We start from the raw sequence: 21,324 nt of genomic DNA on the forward strand, positions 1-21,324 counted from the left end.
TGAGGTAGGAGCGGATTATAAGGAAATATGTTGGGGGTAGGAATTGACGAAGTTTATAGAGCAGACCTCTATTAAAAAAAAAAAAGTGCAAGACGGTTATAAGAAATAGTATGCGCATTAGAGTATAGAGTGTAGCACAAACGCTTTAAAACTCTCTGCGCATAAAGCTGCATCGAATACAAATGGATCTGAAAAGATTTTTTCGTGGAACAGTTCCAAATAATAATAATATTCTTTATTTAGACTGGGATTGATCCCTTTAGAATAATATACGTGCGCCAGAATCAGGCTTTAGAGCCTTAGAGTGAAATACAAAATAAGAATGAAATTATGAAACGTCCATAAAATAATGAATTTGAAAAGATTAAAATGAACAATAATAATTAACAGAATATATAAAATAACAATAGAACAAATAAAACATAAGATGACAAACACTTCTGATAATAAATAATAGAAAATAAAAATGAAATATAATTAAACTTTTTTTTTTTTATTTATTTGTTGATATTTACAACTGTAAAAAAAATACAACCAGTAAATTTGATCATAATGACATAATGATATGATACAGGATGTAGAGAAACTACCCAGTAGTAGAACTCTAAAAACAGTTTACAATATAAGGTCATGAGGCCATCTTCTTTTCAGGCGCCTTGGAGAATTGCCAGGAATGGAAGAGAAAGCAAGTTTAGAAACGAGTGGGTTTGGGTGGTTAGGGAGTTTATTATGGAAGGAATAATATCGGGTTCGGGCTAGATCGGTTACATAAGGAACATTTAGGTCTTTATGGATGGTTTTATTAGTAACAAAATAAGGAGCATTGAGGATTTTACGAAGGATTTTGGATTGTAAAGATTGGATACGAGAGGAATTCGAAGGTTTAGTGGAGCCCCAAAGCTCAACTCCATATGTCCAGATGGGCCTTATTATTGTCATGTAGATCAGTCTTTTGTAATGAGTTGGAAGTTTAGACCGTTTGTCTAGTAAGTGCCGTAGTAGTCAAAATCTGCGTGCAGTTTCCTGTCTTTTCAGTCTTGTGTGAGGATTCCAGGTTAGTCGTTTGTCAAGATGTAGTCCAAGATAACGAATCTGTTCTACAGGGGTAAGAGCCACATTATTAAAGTATACTGTAGGGCATTCGGCAGGTTTACGACGAAGAGTAAATGTGATTTGTTGGGATTTATCTTTATCCTCCAATTTCGACACCATTCTTCGAGGATTGTTATATGGGACTGGAGAGTTTGGGATGCAATCAAAGGGTTATTACTAACTGTGAGCAAACATGTGTCATCAGCATACGTGGTAAGGATAGTGTTAGGAGTTGTTGGTATGTCAGCTGTATAGATGGTGTAGAGGATGGGACCAAGAATACTACCTTGAGGAACACCAGCGGATTGAAAATAGAGGGATGAATAGGAACCATTGTGGTTTACTTATAATTAAACTAAAAATAATAAATGGAAAGGTACAATTTCTGCTAATATACATATTTACAAGAATAAAAGAAACATTAAGTACAGAGAATATATAATAAACTTTGACACTTTCAATTGTTATTCTTCCGGAATTGGGTGGACAGAAGGCGGTGGAAGATACGGGATTTGAAGGTTGGAAGGGTATTAGAACTACGTATGAAGGAGGGAATAGAATTCCATAGGGATGAAGAAAGACCTACCAAAGGCTGCGTTTTGATGGATAGTTAAATATAAGTCTGAAGGTCTTGCGGGAATGCACTGAGGATTTAAATTGAAGCATATCAGTGATGTACGATGGACGGCAGGATTGGATAACTACATTATAATAACGCGTTTTAATTTTATGATTTCCATGAGAATCCTCCAAAATTTCAACTAACTGTAAAACTATCTTATTTAATAAAAAAAATAATTAAACTATTTAATAAAAAATCAAGAAAATATTATTTCTTCAGGTTGCATGGTACCTCGCATATACATAGTGAAGTATATTAAAAATATTAAGGAACTAAATATTATCCTATGGCAGAAAGTTAAATATTATATTCATCTCCCTGCTGCTAACATGACTGTGTACATTCTGCACAAATTCTTCTTTATCGCCACTTAGTCTGGAATTCCAGACATTTTTACTGCCCCAGACACCAGCCCGATGCATCCTGAGGAATTGTAAACATATGTGCTCATATAGATAATGCAACCATACTTTTGTAGCTTGGAGCAATAAAAACAATATTGCCAAATTCCAAGTCCTCAGACTCGGGAATAAACTTTACCGTTGTGGTTTATAAAATATATATTTATTGAAAACAACTTTATTGTAGTTATTTATTTAAATAAATAATTTAAATTTTATTCATTATAGTCTTAAAACATTTTCTTTTCTTTAAAAGTCTGACGTTTCGGCCAATCCGGCCATCCTCAGTGATTTATTAATACTTTTTTTTTAATATTTATTTATTGCTATTTACAACTGTACATTATAATACATTTAGTAAATCTAGTCTAACTTAAATTGGAGTGTTACAGGCGTGTAGAGAAACTACCCATTGGTAGCAGTCTATATTAATAATTTAAAAACACAACTTCATGCAGGCTATACTGCAGTCACTTATTTGTTAAAATTTATCACAACAATTAATTTTTCTGATAAAGAAGACTGTGATATAGAAATTTAATTTTTGTTTTAATGTGAAAATTGACTAATTAGAGAAATTGTTGATCAGGGAAGAACAGCCTGCATGATGTTGTGTTTTAAAATTATTTAGTTCAAAGATTGTTCATCAAAATGGCCGATAATTGGCCGAAACGTCAGACCTTTAATGAAAAGAAAAAATTTTGAGACTATAATGGATAAAATTTAAATTATTTATTTAAACAACATTAACCAACCAGTCTCAAGAAAGTATTTAAGATTATAAATAAAATTAGATAGTGGTTATTTATATTTTATTTTTTAAATTGGTGTTAATTTGTATTATTAAATATTTATCAATAAGATTAAGGATAACAAATACAAACCACATAAAGTGAAAACAAGTTTTTCTATTGGCCCTGTAGTAGTATTAAAATTAATTTTCAAATACATCTTGGAAGAACTCGTAATTATTCATGTGAAATTCCTCTAATTCCCAACTCTTTTTCATTGAGGTCATGGTTTTTTCTGAGGGTCATGTTTTTTGTAATATGAGGAGAACGGACGATATATAAAGGACAGAATTCATCAGAATACTAATGATAAAAAGAATACAAATTATACTAAACAGAATAGAATAAAAAAAATCACAAGGACATAATTTTTAAATTCAAGACGATAAGATAAAGTAGAAATAGAAGAATAATTTTAAAAGAAAATTCTTAGAAGTCATAACGATAACTGAAAATCTATATAATGCGACTAATGATAAAAAATATTAAATTATAAAAATGTGACATAAAACTCCTAAATAAATTAAACAAGTAAGAAACATCCATTTTGCAAGCAATATTAACTATAAATATCATTTAACAGGAAACAAAGACCATTGGGACATATATAATATACTGAAAATGAATACTAGAAAAATTTGAACAGTTAATTTGGTTTGAATATTCAGGCTAGATTTATATGTACAGGGTTTCCTGTATGTGTTATATAACAGAAAAAGACTCGGAAGTGTAATTCTAATAGACAAATAAGGGTTGTTACCATGAAATAAGTGTTTCATTGTTGCGTCCCTTTATTTTCATTATTTCTTCAAGTAGAACAGACAAGTAACTTAGTTTGAAAAATATTTGTACTTCTAAAATTTATTCTAAAACGTTTCTAATTATAATAAATTTAAAGAATTATTTATTTATTCTTCTATAACTTATTTTTTGAAAGTACGAATCAGACAATAGTAGTGGATAATTATTTAAAAAAAATAAAACATCCAATAAAAAATATAAAAAGTAAAAGCAAACATTAGGCTAAAATCTCCCGATTCAGGAAATATTAATAGTAATTATTAATACTAATTAGATAGTTTAGAGGGCTACCAATGGGTAGTTTCTCTATACGCCTGTAGCACTCCAATTTAACTTAGATAAGATTTACTAAATATATTAAATAAATATTTAAAAAAAAAAATAGATAGTACCTAAGAGAAAAAAAATTAATGCAAATTGTTTTCAAAATTAGTGTAGAAATAAATAATAGCAGAATACCAATACAAATTTACTTTAACTATTCTCAATTTTAGGTATTGCTATGAGAAAGTAAGTTTTAGCAGCCTTGAGTTGCCGTATCGTTCCAGCCGGTACCACCTCAAACGGTTTCCTTCCATTTGTAAACAAAAACGTATTTTTCTCTTTACGATCGCTGTATAAATGCCATAATTTCACGGAATGTCTCATTGGTTTCAGTGAACGGTCCTACAAGTGCCTATAAGGCCACATTTTTTTTAATTTATCGTTAACTCATATTTTTGCATCTTATTTTCCTTATTATTGGATTGGTGCTTTTTAAACATAATTTCAGTAACTTCTATCTTTGAAAAACACAAAATGGACTTTACAGATCCGAAATCGGACCATCCGTTCAGGAGTAAATAGAAAAGTAAATTTTGGTGCGTCCCATGAAGCGGTACATTTAGATTTAATAGGTTAGGGCTGTAAAAGTAAATTAGTTTTTTTTTGTTTCTGCATGCTGCAAACCAGAGATGGGCAAAAATTAGCTATTTTCTTTTGTTTTTTATTTAGTCAGTTAGTTTTTTAATTAATCTATTTTTTCTTATCTGAATATAAGTTATAATTCCACACTGTTTTATGGCCAATAATTGTTATTATAAAATTAAAATTATCTTTGTAATAGTTCTAAAGTGACCTAGTCCCAGTCCTACTTTGTTTTATCTCATTTAAACGTTTGTATCTTTTTTAGCCCCAATGAAGCCTTGCATCATGGAGCGAAACGTTGGTTCACATTAAATAGTTTTATAACTATAAGAGTTTTTTTCTTTGACCACACTCGGACCATCTTCTTTTTATACATATATATATTTTTATTTTTCAGCTGGGCAGTTCACACATCATAAAATTTTCCAGTGTTTAATTTTACTTTTCATTGTAGTATAATGTAAATTGACCGCACCCCAGCTATCTTATTTTACATTCATCGATCTTCCATAAATGTTTTGGCTCAACTTAGCTTGACTTAACTTAAACTATTTTTAAGCTGTATTTTTGCTCTTCCAGCTCATACCTATCTCTTTTTAGATTTTTTAGCTTTGAACGGGAGAAAAGATAATTTCAAATGAAGAAAAATTTCTCACATATTTTATTTTATTATATCCGGTTCTAATTTATTTACTTTCCCTATAGTGTGCCAAAAAAACAACAACTTTTAAATAAGAATTTTCAAAATTTATAAAAAAATCCTGAGAGTGCCCTCACAAAAGTAGTTATGTTTTTTAAAATGCAGCATAGAAACAACGTGTCAACAGTAAGCTCCATAAATGAGCACATTTTATTTTATTATATCCTGTTCAACTTTGTTGATGCTATTTTGCGGGCAAAAAGAAGTCTAAAATCTAAAAAACTGTTAAATATGAATTTTCAAAATATATAAAAAATATTATACCTGGTTGGTTCAAACAATATATATTTGCAGTGGCCTAAAATACTTTCAGACATAGCGGAAGAGATATAATATTGGTTCGGAGAGTCGTGAAAGTAACAACATGCCCAAAACATTCTCATCATCCCAGTGACCTGAATGTCCTTAAATATTTGGTACAAAAGCTAGGTTCCTCTTAAAAAACAGTTTCACAATTTCCAGCTAGAATTGTAATTATATAATCCAGCCAAAAATTTTTTTTATTTATTATTAGTTACAATTAATAGTGAAGTGTTTTGTAGATTTATGGTACAATATGGCTGTAATTACGCAGACCGTTATTTAAATAAATATTTTGCGATGTTTAATTTTAAACAGATATTTTGTAATAAAAATAAATAAACTATTTTTTTCTCATTTCATCTAAATATTATTTATTCTTTTCTAACTAAGGAAATAATAGACGAAGAAAGCCATAATATAAATGGAAATAGAATTTTGTGAATGATGAAAACAGAAACAGTATATCAACATCAAACTAACTCAAACCTACGCAAGGTTAGCAATGCTATATCCTATCCTAAACTAAAACCAGAAACAACTGTTATTATTTTTAAAACAATTCTTAGGCCACTGCTGATGTACGGCTGTGAAGTTTGCGGAGCGGCATCTTTTACGAAAAGGAAAAAATATACAATCTTTTCAAAATGAAGTCCTAAAATCGCATTGGATGATCCTTGGTTTGTAAGAAATTCCAAATGGAGTCGATAGAGGATTAAATCAGGAAACGGTTCATGAAGTCCACTTTAAAGTTCCACTCCAAGTTAAAGGAGCAGTGACCAACAACTTGAGAAACCCAACCTCAACCTGAAGACTGATGTCCTGGCTACTGCAGGATATTCTTTTATAAATTCTATTATTCGCATTATTTCTATGTTATTTTATTCACTCTTTTTTAATTTTTTCAAATTAACTTCTTGTTTTTTTTAAATTATCAGAGGGAAATTGTTTGTTTTGTAAGGTTTGCGATTATTTTTTTATTATTTGTCGTTATTTTTTATTTATTAATTTTACTTTTTTCTTTTATTAAGAAGTGTTATTTTTGTTTATTTATTATATCTTTTTTTTTTTTTAATTATAACTTCAAATACAGTAAGAGGTGTCTTTTGTAAGAGACTATATCCCCCATAATCAATTGTTTAAAAATTGATTTTATGGTGAACTCTCTCCATATCGATTTATTTTAAATACACTGATTTCTAACATGTCGGGTTCCCTTAATATAATTTCGGAGATGCTGAAAATGAAATAAAGGATCGATTTTTACCCGCTTGCGTATCTATTTATTTTAACTTTCGAGATAACCAAGTATGTTAAAAGTTCGAAAAGTTATAATTAATCAATTTGGAAGCGCGCGATTATAAAATATATTTTATTTTTATTTTCAGGATCTCCGAAATCTTATAAAGGGATCCTAACATGTTAGGATAACTACCAATAGGGTTAAAGAATTAGTTATCAGTTTTTTTTCAACACCTAAAGATAATTTTATTTAGTTTTAGTTGCCATGTATCTATAGCTAAAATAGTTTTTATTAACAACTAATTTAGTTATGAAAATTAGCAGCAGCTAACAATGAGTAACTAAATTAGTTATATTTTTTAGCGAAATAATTCTGATAACTATTTAGCTATTAGTTTGTACCTTAGTTAGTTAACTGACGCCTAACTCTAGTCTGTACTATTTAACCAACGAATATAGTACAATACTATAACGTGTTAACAGATGCCCTATATAATACACGAGAGTTTACTAGTCCTATAAAGAACGTATTTTTGAGGAATTTATTTATATGAAAAATTAAATTAACCCTTTTAGTGCCGAGCGAAAAAGAGATACCCAAGCGAAGATAACCGCCAGAATTTCACGATTTTACTAGGTTCGAAAAAGGATAATAAAAATCGAAACAAAAGGATCAGATTTACACAATTCAAAAAGCAGTATAATAAAGACGAAATAGAGAATAAAACAATGACATTAATTTTTCTTTATTCACTAAAAAATACATAAATAACAAAGGTACAACTGACCATAAAGAAAAATAATTAATTTTCTCTGCCAAAGGTATTTGGACATTAAAAAATTTTTTCATGAGAACTTTATGTAGGCCATTTATGACCGACGATGGTTAGTTTTGATACAGATATCCTGATATAAGTCCTCCTAGTTTTGATCCTGTATAGGCGCGTGATAGTATGTATACCAATATAAAAAAAGGAAATTAACGCACTTATAAAATATAAGCAAACTTATTTAAAGGCAATGTATTTCTAAAATTATATCTAAAATTTCTAGATTATTTTTTTTCTCAAGTACAAAGGTTATACATACAGACAGGTTTTTGGAGTTCCAATGGGGAGAAGCTTATCAATATCATTTGCAGGACTAGTCATGAATAATCTAATAAAAGATGTACTCTCAAAATCAGGTATTCAAGTAAAAATTATGCTAAAATACATAGTTGATATTTTTTGTATATTAAAGAAAACAGATGTAAATAGATTGCTGGAAGAAATACAATGAAAAATTAAAGTTCACAATGAAATTGGAAAAGGAAGGAAAATTAAGACTTATGGATATATTGATGGTAAGACAAGGTAAGAATATAATCACAAAGTGGACAAAAAAAGAAACAAGTAGTGATATAATATTGAATTATTATTCTTGCCACCCGTATCACATGATATACAATGTAATAAATAATTATATTAAAGTAACTGATGATAGTAGGTTACATATAATAAAAAATAAGATAATTAATATGTTCCTAAAAACTTTTTACCCAAAACAATTAATCTACAAGATTTGGGAAATTAACCTTAAAAATATTTTTAAAAAACCGGAAAACGAAATAGTAAATAATAAAGTAAAAAAAAAAAAAAAAAAAATTATGGATGCAATTATATTAAAGGACTATCTGAAGATATTAAGAAATCATTTAAGGATTACGATGTTGATGAGTACTCCCTGAATTATAGACTCAACAATAAAATACACTATAGTCCTCCTAGTTTTGATCCTGTATACGCGCTTCATAGTAAGTATACCAATATAAAAAAAGGACATTAACGCACTTATAAAATATAAACAAACTTATTTAAAGCCAATGTATTTCTAAAATTATATCTAAAATTTCTAGAATATTTTTGTATATTTTATACTTACTGAAATTTACAACTGTATTTCTTAACAATATATGAAGTAAATGTGATGTTAGTTCAATTTCAATTACATAATAGATACTCATTGAAAAATTACTGATTGGTAACACTCAAATAAAATTTCTACATTATGAGTTCTCGAAGCCATCTTTTTTTCGAGCACCTTGTTGGAATGTCAGAAATAACCTAAGCAAGGTTAGATACTAGTGGGTTTGAATGGTTTAGAAATCAAGAGTAGAAGGATTGATATCTGGTTAAGAATTTAATAAAATTCAATCCAATATAAATAAAATGAAGCTTTAGAGAGTAACAGGAGACATAATAATGTAGTACGACTTTGAAAAGTTCAAGGTTGTATTGAATAAAATTGCATGTCTTCGAAAACAAAACAAAAGGCGATTATCGAAATATCTATAATAATGTCAATTGGGCCTTGAAAAAGGAAATGTTTCGAGGAAGTCAATTCTATCCCATAAAGTTTCATTTATTAAACCATGGTTAGAACATCATCCATTAGAAAACGCTCATATAAACTTTTTAATATTGCAGATTATATCAATTAAATTAAATAAATTGAACTTTGAAATAAAATTGCATCTTTATCTATTAGTTCAATTCAATTATTAACTTCATAATTAGAAATTTTTTTGTTTTTGTTTTTATCACAAAACAGCGTTTCAAGACCACGCGAATATCACTAATTTTCTCTTCTCATTTTTGGCTTTTCTTCTCTGCCAGTATCCTCTCATCATTTCTGCGGGCCTCTTCCGACCACTCAGTGCCCTTCCGTTTGCCGCAAGGACATTTATTTCAATTTTTCCGTATAGTTCTCTATCCAGGCAGTCATTTTCTGTTATTTTCAATTTTTTCGTTTCCTCTCTCATTCGCTTCACATATTCTCCTACGCTCTTCTATTCACGGATTCTGTCAAAGAGTTTTTGCTTAGTCTGCATTGGTCCATTCTCATCATGTGCCCATAGAATCTCAGTCTTATGATTCTTATTTCGGTTTCCAGGTTATTTATCTCCACGTTGTGTTCTTTATTACTTGGACAAAATTCCACTCGTTCCGAAATAGGTTCCTAATAATAGCAGTAGATGCCTATTGTTTTGTAAGAAATAACCAATTGCATCAGGAAGTAAAAATGGAAGCAATAGAAGACTTCATCAAAAAAGGTTCATAAATTCCAATTCCAATTACCAGCAGTTACTTACAACTTGGGAAACCCAACCACAACCCAAAGACTGAACCCAAAGCTCCTGCAGGACATCCTGTTATAGATTTTATATTTATCTATTCCTATTATTTTCATTAGTACTATATTATTTTTTTTTCTTCGTCTTTTTCTTCAATTAACTTTTTTTTCATTATAAGTCAATTATTTATGTTATTAAATCTATTAATGCCATTGTTTTTTATTATTACATTTTCTTTTTCTCTTCTTAAGAATTATTATTTATGTGTATTTATAAATATAATAGTTTTCAAAATATGAGAAAAAATTTACAAAAATATACGATTTGTATGTTTTTTATGAATTTATGAGGCAGTGTGGACCCCAGGAGGACTCCATAACCTACAGGGTTGACTCACGGCTATAGTGTAACAGAAAACAATTCTCTGCCCAGCCGGATACCAACTCAGGTCCTCAGAGTTAGTAACCACGCACTATACCCAGTGGTTACCACGCTCCCCTAAGTGGATGAAATAAATAGTAAATTTTAAGAAAAAAAGGTTCAATTTTTTTTTTTTGTTGTAGCATGTTATGTTTTGAAGTGTACATAGCACCTTATACATTCAGGTATCTCAGTTGTTAATTTGATTTTGAGGTTAGAGTACCTCACTCTAGCGAGATAGGAACCTACTCCCTTAATCCAAACTAAAGATCCAAAAATCAAAGTATGTTACATACATAATTATTTTATAGAAAAATAAATAAATTTATTTTAAATTAAATTTCAATTTGGACATATGGAATTGAGCTCTGGGGCTCCACCAAACCATCAAATTCTTCCCGCATCCAATCGTTACAATCCAAAACCCTACGTAAAATCCTTGATGCTCCTTATTACGTCACAAATAAACTCATTCATAAAGACCTTAACATCCCATTCGTTGCAGCTTTGACCCAAAACAGATATGCGTCTTTTTATTCCAAACTCCTTAACCATCCTAACCCATTAATTCTTAATCTTTCATCCTTAACAATCCCTGATAATCCTCCGAGGCATCTGAAAAGAAGATGGCCACGGGATCTTCTAGTTGAAATTAATGTTTGAAGTACCACTAATGGGTGGTTCCTTCCCAAGATTTTCAAGTGTATATGAAACATACTACATATTTACCTATTGTATTGTTTTGTACAGTTGTAAATTACAATAAATAAATAATTAAAAAAAAAAAAAATTAAATTTGTTTTCACTTGTGGTGCCTCCCTTATGCCCCTGGCTACTATAATGAAAAGTTATTGTAATGGATCAAGTTTGAATATGATGTTGTTTAGCTTTAGAGCTCCGTGAATCCCCAAGAAATAAATTATTTGCATGTATGCAGTAATCATCGTTTGTTTTGTAAGGTTTCGGTATCCTGATAACCATGAACGTAGCAGTTAATGCTACTTAGTTCATAAGAAATAGCCAATTGCATCGCGAATTACAAGTGAAGTCAATAGAGGATTATATCAAAAAACGGTTCATGAAGTTCCATTCCCAGTTGCCGACAGATAAAGGAGCAGTGACCTACAACCTGGGAAACCCAACCTCAACCCGAAGACCGAAGCACAGGCTGCTGCAGGACATTCTGTTATAAATTATAATAAATGTAAAATTAAGTCATAGTTACACTACCTCTATTTTACCTTTTATTATTACTCATTTTATTTATTCATTATTATTATTATTTTTTTATATTTTTACTATTAGAGGGCAATTGTTTGTTTGTACCAATATCATTATTTTTTGTTATTAATTTTACTTTTCTCTTTTATGAAGAAGCATTATTCTTAACTATTTTTTGTTTCTTCTTTTAATAATAACATTGTATATAATTAGGGGTGTCTTTTGTACGAAACTAGGATTCGAATCTGGGTCCTTGGAGTTTGTAGCATCGCTCCTTACTAGGGTGCAACCGCGCTCCCATAATTAAATATAAAAAGTATAGATATAAATATATACAAAAAGTATGCAAAGTTAGAAAATCTCTCTTGCGTAATGTAAAATTCTACTGGATGATTTTTTTCATTTTAAGTTAACTAACCGTAAGCCATGAACGGATTCTGACCGACAATTTATTTCCAATATCTAAAGGAAATATTTAGTTTCATTCGATTGCTCGAGGTGAAGTTATTCCAATCTCGAGATGGAATGAAAGCGATCTGTAGAGCCGACGAAATTTCCACCGCAGCTCATGCATTTTGTATTAACTGAGGATAATAGGAGGGAATTTAGACCCCACTCGCTTTCGGCCCGGGTCTTAAAGAGAGCTTTTGAGGCCTAAACCTTAAGATGTTCTCTCGGCTAGAATATTCAATATATTTCTTCCTCTCCGAAGAGCTGTCGACATACCAAGCACCCCTTCAACACAATTTTAAGTGAGATCAGGCATTTTTATTGCCATTAATCTAAAGTTTATATATTATAAATTAAACTTTATTAAGATATTTTCAATAATAAATAATTATTATAGAAAAAAAAATATTGAAAATGACGTTTAGGTCATTTTTCTTATCGTATCCTCCTTTTTTGTTTATCATTATTATTTATTTACAATAACTTTGGTTCTTTAATCAGTGAAGTCATTTTTTTCTCTGTTCAAATCAGAAAAAAAACAAACAATTGAATGATACAAATATATAGATTTTTTTTTTAATAACTTTATTGAAATTTACAACTGTATATTATATAATACATTCAGTAAATATGGTCTTAGTTAAAATGGAGTGTTACAGGCGTGTAGAGAAACTACTCATTGGTAGCACTCTAATGACATTTTACATTAGCTGGTTTCACGGCCTGGTTAGACACTAGGGGGCTTGAGTGGTTAAGGAGTTAATAATGGAAGGAATGATATCTGGTTCGGGCTAGATCGGTTACATAGGGAACATTAAGGTCTTTATGTATGATTTTATTTATGACAAAGTAAGGAGCATTGAGGATTTTACGAAGGATTTTGGATTGTAAGGATTAAATGCGAGAGGAATTCGAAGGTTTAGTGGAGCCCCACAGCTCAATTCAATATGTCCAGATTGGCCTTATTACAGTCATGTAGATCAGTCTTTTGTAATGTGTTGGAAGTTTAGGCCGTTTGTCTAGTAAGTGCTGTAATAGTCGAAATCGACGTGCAGTTTCCTGTCTTTTCAGTCTGGTGTGAGGATTCCAGGTTAATCGCTTGTCCAAATGTAGTCCAAGGTAGCGGATCTGTTCGACAGGGGTAAAAGTAACATGATTAAATGAAACTGTAGGGCAGTCAGTAGGTTTACGACGAAGGGTAAAGGTGATTTGATGGGATTTATTGGAATTTATCTCAATCCTCCAATTACCACACCATTCTTCGAGGGCTGTGATATGGGATTGGAATGTTTGAGATAGAATTAAAGGGTCATTATTAACTGCGAGCACACATGTGTCATCGGTATAGGTGGTGAGGATAGTGTTAGGATTGGTTGGATTGTCAGCCGTATAGACGGTGTAGAGGATGGAACCAAGGATACTACCTTGAGGAACGCCAGCGGACTGAGAATAGAGGGATGAATAGGAACCATTGTGGTTTACATGGAATAGTCTATCGATGAGAAAAGAACGAATGATGAGAAAGTATGGTATATATAGATTTAAATTTTGAAAACTATTATTTTTTAAGGTGATTCTTTATCACCGATCTTATTTAATTTAGCACTGGACTGCGTCATTAAAAGTGTGATGAATACCAAAAAAGGGTTTAACTTTAGGTGGTAACATTCGAATGGAAAATTCACGAATAAAAAAGTATTCCTCTCTCGTTATTCGAATAATATTTGTCCAACTCTGGTTTAAAGTACTAATTTTCTCCGTCGTAAACCTCTACCCTCCTGTCCTTCAGTATCCTTTTTAAATATTCTACTAACGGCTGTTGAACTCATTCACTACTTAGGACTCCATCTTGACAAGAGATTTACTTTGAATCCTCGTACAAGACTGAAACGACAATATTTCGATTACTACAACTAAAAAAACGCTCTAAACGCCATTCACAACAAAAAATTATTATACACTATGATAATCAGACTGATTAGACATACGGAATTGAGCTCTGGGGCTCTACCAAATTATCAAAATCTTCCTGTATCCAATCCTTACAAACCGAAATCGTTCGTAGAATCCTTGATCCGTATTACGTCACAAAGAAACTTACTCACAAAGACCTTAACATTCTTTTCGTTACAGATTTGTCCCGAAATAGATAGATGTCTTTGCATTCAAAACTTCTTACCCATCCTAACCCATTAGTTCCTAATATAAATTTATGTTTGAAGTACCACCATTGGGTAATTCGTTCCCAAGATTATCAAGTGTTTGAAACATTCCTCATATCTACTTGCATTTTTTTTTTTTTTTTTTTGTACAGTTGAAAATTTCAATTAATAAATAAAAAAAGTTACTCATTTCAACATAACACTGAGTCAGTGTTATGTTTTTTATGACTACTAAACAAATATCTCTAAAACAAAAGTTTGCATTATATATAAATAATTGTTAGTATTTTTTTAAAAATTTAATATTGACATATAAAAAAAAATTTATTTTTGACATATTGAAAAAACTTAGCTAAAATTAATATTAGAAAAATGGAGTTAAATCTCTGATATCAGCAATATATTCAGAAAGAACGATTATTGAGCTTTCCACCAAAGAAATAATTGTAATTATTATAATATATTGTGGTAATATTGAGGTATTGGAGACAAGACACAAGAGGTATAGAGGTATAGAGGTATATACCCGAACAGCTGTGAAGGAATGCAGCGGTGGCCTTGCAAGGCTGCAGGGAAAGTCGACCTAACCAACTGCATTCCTATCCGCTATCATGTCTCCTTCTCTTTTACAGGAACGCTTATACATTTATTTAGCGCGAATAATTTATATACGTATTTAAATAATATATGCGAATAAAAATATATTTTGCAAAAACAATAATTTTATTGTTTTATGAGAGACATTTCGTTTTGCATATGTTGTCCGAAAGTTCATAAGTTCATAAGTACTTTTTATTTATTGATAGATATTACAATCTGCCACATAGTTGTGGGCAATAGGTAATAGTGATGTATGATCACATTCATACTAAAATAAAATAAGAATAAAAATAAATAAATGAATGAAAAAAAAAAAAACTCACTTAAAATGTATACAAACAGAAGGTAAATATTAAGGATACACAAAATGAACTTAATCAAACTATGTGTATGAAAAAAATAAATAAAATAATATAATCTCTAGTCACATTTACACTCTTATATAAAATATTTATAATCGATCTGAGGATCCCTGACCCCACTCTAACCCTACGTGTGAGGAGTAGAGCAGAGCTCAAAAGATCCCAGTGCATCCCTCTCGCCGCATCACTGGTAGTGAGCCAGTGGAGGCTGAGCAAGTGCGCTAAAGCTGCAAACACTCAACTTGAGTGGAGAATCTAACCATTGCCAGAACTCCAATTGTCCATTTTTATTTTACAATAAGTCTCTTGGCCACTGCCGTTTCAACCTTCTAGATGGGCTGTAAGAATGGGTGGAACTAGATAAGGTTTGAACCAAAGGATTATGATGGTTGGAAAGGTTTATATGGAATTTTGAGAATTTGGTTGGTATGAGGCCAAGAACAAAAGGGATATGTATGTTATGGTGTAGTGTTCTGTTGGAAACGTAATAGGATTATAAAAAGTTAGCGTACACAATCAATGAACACATTATCAATTGAAAGGTCTAGTAAATGAAACAGATAATTCTAGGTTTTCTTTTCAGTAAGTTGATTGTATTCATTTTTAAAATTGCTGTGGTGAAGAAAACTTCTTTTTAGAATATGAACTATTTTATGTTTTGTTGTTGTACAACGTTTCCGGATATTTGGGGGTATTAATGATCTTTAGTTTAACATTTTAAATAAAAAAAGTTATTCAATTAAATGTAGAAATATTTCCTTCCTTTGCCATGTTAAAACAATATAACCTATAACAATGTTGAGAGTCTGTTACTAGGTTTGTTAAATAGAAAATTGCGTCACGCAACAGATCAGCTGAGCTCGTCGATATAGTTTGTCGTGTTAAGTTACTTGCTCGTAGATTGTGTTAGTATTGTTCTGGACGTTTTCAAACAAGACACTCTTTAGCCAAACTTTCATATAACTTCCACTTTTCACTTTAGACATGTTGTAATAAATTACTTTAATCAAAACTTAGAAGTTTGCATCGGCGTTGATGACTGTAAGGTTTTACGCCCTTAAGTCCTAACAAACAACAACTTAGAGGTAAACAATACCAAGAAGCCTTCGAAGGAAAGGTTACTAAACACGTTGCTCAAAAATTCCGCTAGGAGCTCTGAAGCATTTAACTTAACATGAATTTAAATAGGGCTTCTCACAATCCTATACTTATAACATTTAACATAGTAAATATTTTTGGGGGCTAAAATGAGTCTCCAAAGTTAAAAAAAAATCAAAAGGTGTGAAGAAATTAGTTAACTCCACTTTTGTTCGTTTCTCTCTTTCTATCGAATTCCCAGTAAAATTCTCTGATGAAACAAAAATTAAGTAGCTGTGATCTTTAGTTCAAACATTTTCTGATAGATTGGAGCACCTCCGATCGACTTTATAGCGAGAGAAAGATATGACCTCTCGCCCATAAATACGTCGTAGCAGACGTTATCAACTTATAAAACAATATGAGACTTCATCCGGATAAGAAACTGTGTACGTCGATATGACGGATATCGAACTAGAGGTATTTTTCGTTCATTATTTATATTGCATTGCCTAATGGTGTATACAATATTTTTATTATTAATAAGGAAGTTCTTAATCATTTAGTCCTGTCTATATTCATATTTTATATATTATTTTTTAATAAGTTATTTTTTAATAAGTTATTTTTAAAGAAGCGTTGCCAATCATTTAATATTTTACTAGAATTTTTCTGTAGAAGAAAATAGCAGGTTTTAGATTGCCCTGCATAAATCGTATTATTACTTTTTTTTTTATAAAATTAGATCAAATCATATATCTCTCAGTACATCTTTTTATGAAATGTTGCTTTTAAAAAAAACTATTGAACACAAATAGCTCTATTATGACTAATATTTTAGGAAATTTACTCTACTTTAAATGATGTTCTCTAAAGATTTTTAGTGTTGGTAGTTTTGAAGATATAGAGCTCAGAATAAAAAATTCCTTTTTTTAATAGTTTATAACGTTTATGTTTATAGGAGTAGTAGTTTTTATGATATTTGACAAAAAAATTCACAAAATGCTAATTTCTAGTTGTTCGTATAAAATGTTGGATTTTTTACAAAAATATATTTCTAGACCCATAAGACGCACATATGTCTGCAAACACTCAAAATAAAGAAAATTTAACTTACTATAAGTAGTTTATAACACTTATCTTCGTAGGGGTAGTAGTTATTTTAGCAAATATCATGAAGACTACTATTCCTACGACGATAACGTCATGAACTACTTTATAACTCGTTAAACGAGCTTTAATTTGAGTGCTAACAGACATTTGCACGTCAAACGATTTTTGAGATATAGATTTTTCAAAATATATTCACTACCTACTGATCTTTCAGTACGTTCCATACATCATTTGTGAATATCATAAAAACTACTACCCCTACGAAGATAAGTGTCATAAACTACTTGGTACTAAGTTAAATTTCCTTTATTTTGAGTGTTGGTAGACATATGTGCGTCTTATGGATCTAGAGACATATTTTTTCAAAAATCCAACATTTTATAAGAACAACTAGAAATTATCATTTTGTGAGTTTATTTTGTCAAACATCATAAAAACTACTAGTCCAATACAAAGATAAACATTATTAACTATTTTATAGTAAATTTGACTAGCTTTAATTTGAGCGCTGGCAGACATCTGTACGTCCAATGGTTTCTAAAATGAAGTTTTTCATAACTTATAGTCCAACAACTATAAATCAATTTATTTTAGCAAATATCATGAAAACTACTATTCTTACGAAGGTAAAAGTCATAAAATTCTGTATAGTCCATAATACTAGCTTCAATTTGAGTGCTAATAGACATCTGTACGTCACATAACTAATCTTTCAGTATATTTTTTAATAAATTTTGCTTTTTAAAAAGCTATATCTCTAGAACTATTGGACGTAAATAGGTCTTTTAGGGCTAATATTTCAGTAAATTTACTCTACTTTAAATAATGTTGTCTTAGGTTTTCTAGTTGTGTGTGTAGTTTTAAAGATATAGACCTCGGAATGAAAAATTAATTTTTTTTTAACGCTTTGATACAGCTAAGATTTTTTATTCTCCCTACCTATACTTGGCAGACTCATCAATTTCGTCTAGTAATTATTCATAGTTTTCATTAAAGTTATAAAAAAATGGGGTTAAATAGCTGCCATTTTTCTCCTCATGGGCTCTTGTACTATCAGAATGGTTTTCGAAATTCGACATACCGATGGTAGTTGTTGTCTGGGGCTTTTCTATCAGCCGCGTCACTGAATTAGAAGATTTTTGTTTTTTTATTTGACCGTTCAAGATGAAAGGATTTATTCAACTAAAACGTTCATTGATAAGTTCTGTAATGAAGTTGGGAAGATGAGAGTTGAACCATCTTTCCCAGATCACGAAGTGCTGTCGGATGCGGCCTACTTAGCCCCTAGAAAGTGCAAGGCAACATTCGACTCGACTCAAAATGTATTGGCTTACTTTTGGTTTTTTTTTCCTTATCCCTTACCTTGCTTGGGGAACCGGTTGGACTTTCTTAAACGAAACTATCTGGCACTTCGGTCGATTAGATCTGTTATTTGAAAAGGTCGATTGTCGGGACAGTCTGCCTTTGCATGTTGGCTTCCACACCTCGGCCTAATTTACATAATCTGCATAAAAATGTTCATGAAAATATGTCACAATCGATTTTATAGAGCGGATGTGAATAGGGTTGACTTTAAATGTCAAGGACAAAATTCAGATGGTGGCCAAGTATAAACTGAATTCATTAATAGGCAAATCATTGTAGCGTATTTCGCATATAAATAGGGAGTGAAATCAAATAATTTATTTATTGTTATTTACAACTGTATACACATATATACAACATGTAAATTTGCTGTAGGTGACATAGTGACATGATGAAAACATGTGGAGAATCTACCCACTGATCGAACTCCAATAACATTTCTAGAGGAGAAGATCTCGAGGCCATCATCTTTTCAGACGCCTAAGAGAATTATTAGTTAATGAAGGCGAATCCAGGCTAGAAACAAGTGGATTTGGGTGGTTAAGAAGTTTATCATGGAAGGAACGGTATCTGGTTCTGGACAAATCGGCGACATATGGAACATTGAGGTCCTGATGGATGACTTGATTTGTGACAAATTAAGGAGCATTAAGGATTTTGGACTGTGAAGATTGGATTCGGGAGGAATTTGATGTTTAGGTGAAGCCCCAAAGCTCAACTCCGTATGTCCAGGACAAAGAATTTTAATTTCGTTTTGAATTAGTTGTATGCCAAAAATAGTATCGCCATTTCCCAATTACAGCTAATTTTTCTATGTTGCTCTATTGAACTAATATTCTAACTTAGTTAGAATCGAGCTAATATTTCAGCAAATTTACTCTACTTTAAATGATTCTCTCTTAGATTTTCTATTTTTGCTGTTAGTTCTAAAGATATAGACCTCCGAATAAACATTAATTATTTTTAACGTTTTGAAACAACCGCCATTTTCTATTCCTTCTATACTTGGCAGACTCATCAGTTTTTAATAGTAATTATATTTAGTTTTCATTAAAGTAATTAAAAATTGGGATGAGGTAACTGCCTTTTTTTCTTCCCGGCTCTTATACTATAAACCGTGCGACAGAATTTTCAAGATGGCGACTTTCGAAAAGTTATGCTTAGGTTAAAGAAAAATATTTATTAGTGCTTTTTTTTATTATTTTGATTTTAATTTAGTTAATGAAATAAATTATTTTTATGAGAAGTCTTCTCTTCCCATTTTAAGGAAATATTTCAGAAGTGATACAGGACCGACGCTCCCTGAAGGTCATGGTGGGGCGGGTACGGCTGTAAAAGATTGCCATTATTTTTGTCTTATGATCTAAAAGCTAGGTTTTGAGTGGTTAGGGAGTGTATTATAGATTGATACCTGCTTACATATAGAAAATTATGGTCTTCATGAATGAGTTTATTTGTGACTAATTAAGAAGCATTGAGGATTGGTATCTGGTTCTGGCCAAATAGATATGGGACATTGAGGATTTGATTTGTGACAAAGTAAGAAGCATTAAGGATTTTACCAAGGATTTAGGACTGTAAGGATTGCATTTGAGAGGAATTCGAAGGTTTAGTGGAACATCAAAACTCAACTCCTAATGCCCAGATAGACCTTATTATAGTCATGTAGATCAGTCTTCTGTAATGGGTTGGAAGTTTAGACCGTTTGTCTAGTAAGTGCCGACGTGCAGTTCCTGTCTTTACAGTCTCGTGTGAGGATTCTAAGTTAGTTGTTTGTCCGGATGTTGTCCAAGGTATAAGATAAGAATAAACTAAAAGGGTGATCGAAATGGAATTATTGAAGTCTAATGATGAATTACTTAGGTTAATATAAATTATTAGTTTCATAAAATTATTTATTTGACTCTTTTTTATGGATCACAGGAAATTTTTATATTTAAAGGAGTAATATAATTTTTTGAATATTGCTCGATTTAACTATCTTAAAGTTTCGTCTTCCTGTTTTAAACAAATATTTCAAAAGTTATATACGACCGTCGATTCCCGGGGGACTTGGATTGATATATACACACTTAAATGTGACTTAAAATATATATATTCATGATAAGGTTTAAAAAGAATTAAATAACAAGCAAAACAATATCAAATATATAAATACTTTATTGTGACAACTTATGGAATACTGTAAATCAAGAGATTACTATATAAATTATATAATTAGAACATGAATTTTTTTCTAATTGACTATTTGTCTTTTTTCCTCAAATGGTATGCTTTATATCAAATTTAGTTCATTTGGAAAAAAAAATGTATAAAAATTCATACCATCATTTTTATATTATTATTTAGATAATTAAGAAATATGTGTAAGGAATGAAAAGTGAACATACAATCAAGAATAAAGAATAAAACTTAATTTTTATTGTAAATCTGATATAATCAGACTGGGGTTACTTTTCAACTAAGTATCCTTCAGACTGCTCCAAGTATTGTCACAAATTAACCACAATATACGTTACAATTTATATAAATATTTTTTTTTTATTTATTATTTATTTATTGTAATTTACAACTGTACAAAATA

The sequence above is a fragment of the Halyomorpha halys genome, unplaced genomic scaffold, assembly GCF_000696795.3.
Source record: "Halyomorpha halys isolate HHAL.00 unplaced genomic scaffold, Hhal_1.1 Scaffold282.1, whole genome shotgun sequence".
NCBI classification, from domain to species: Eukaryota; Metazoa; Arthropoda; class Insecta; order Hemiptera; family Pentatomidae; genus Halyomorpha; species Halyomorpha halys.